The sequence below is a fragment of the Stomoxys calcitrans genome, chromosome 4, assembly GCF_963082655.1.
Source record: "Stomoxys calcitrans chromosome 4, idStoCalc2.1, whole genome shotgun sequence".
Classification (NCBI taxonomy): Eukaryota; Metazoa; Arthropoda; class Insecta; order Diptera; family Muscidae; genus Stomoxys; species Stomoxys calcitrans.
The window spans coordinates 79260359-79261769 of record NC_081555.1 but is presented as its reverse complement, the minus strand read 5'-3'; the positions used below and the strand labels follow the sequence as shown (position 1 = coordinate 79261769).

The following is a 1411-nucleotide window of genomic DNA, read 5'->3' as shown; positions in this document are numbered from 1 at the left end:
CAATCCCAACCGACCTACACTAATAAGAAGTATTTGTGCAAAATTTGAAGCGGCCTTCGAAAGTTAGCTTGCTTTCGACAGACAGACGGACGGACGGGCGGACATGGCTAGTTCGACTTAAAATGTTATGACGATCAAGAATATATATACTTTATGTGGTCTTAGAAATTGGAATACCCCCATCCTATGGTGGAGGGTATAAAATGAAACTTAATTTCAAAAGGCAGACGTATATATTTTGGAAATGGAAAGACAAAATTAATTATCTTTAAGCTTTAATTTTTTTATTTCGGTTTTATTCGGTTTATTTCGGTAAAAACCAAAGAAGTTGCAATTAAGTTGATGTCAACTGCCATGATATCAATGCATTTCTGTTAGTCCACGACACTTGTCTATCACAGAAGATGTTGCCGCATTTGTCACATATCGTTTCAGCCAATTCTAAATGACAGTTTTGTGGTATCATGGCTAGTTGTTCGCTTAACGGAGAAAGTTCATTACATTGTCATTTGAAATGCTCAGTTCATATAAAATAATCACTTACGATTATTAAATGTCTGCAATCCTTATAAATTGTTATTATTTCATATTTTTCATTTTACGTATTCATTTGCTCCCTGCATTTCATTATAATGAAAGTGACTAACTTCATGACTAGGTCGTTATTTACGACTTGCTGCTACGGCTTCTCTGCTTTGTTTTGTTCCCCTCAGCCAATCTGCCAAATGCTATCCCTCGACGCCAGAAGCTAAGATGTTTATAAATTTTAAAATTTTAGACCAATTTGTCATTTTTTCTCTTTTTTTCTAACTACATAAACATAAATATTTACCTAAATACATAATAAGTGAGGAGATCCAATAAACATTGCATACGACGAGTACTTGGCATGGGGACAATGATGATGGCGACTGTGAAGCTACTGTGGCTTCTGTTGTTACTACTGCTGATGATGATGGAAGACTTGACGCTGCTCCTCCTTGCAGTGCGCACGAAGTAAGATGTTTCGTAAATCTCGTCTGTTTTGTTAGGGGCTTACGCATTTGGTTACGTTCAAACATGTACGTTTGAACGCAAGTAAGGAGGTATTTTTTCTTTAAGTATTGTTTGCGTATTCCGGCAACGTTATCTGCTTATCACATTAAAGTAATCCTAAATGGTTTTTTAACGGCACATTTAATCCACGAAGAAAAGGCAAAAGATGGCATACTACAAATATGTTATGATGTGATGGTTTTTCGTATACCCGGAAAAAATTGTCATAGATTGAGTTGCCATGCCATGGGCCAAGAGATTGAGATATACGGACAATTTACCACCGAAATGTTAAAACTGTCAGTCGAGCCATGTTCACAAGTGCAGACTTGTGATCTAGTGCATATTGCGGCAGGCGCAGAGTGAAGAATATAAT

The 1411-nt window shown here is 36.7% G+C and overlaps 1 long non-coding RNA gene across 1 annotated transcript; it reads right to left on the bottom strand.

Moving 5' to 3' along the window:
- Positions 1–334: 334 nt before the first annotated feature.
- Positions 335–1119, bottom strand: LOC106087580 (uncharacterized). Its single transcript, XR_001221290.2, has 3 exons — positions 833–1119; positions 545–748; positions 335–479 (listed from the first exon to the last, which is right to left on the bottom strand). It is a non-coding gene; the product is annotated as an uncharacterized LOC106087580 (long non-coding RNA).
- Between the last annotated feature and the right edge of the window lie 292 nt (positions 1120–1411).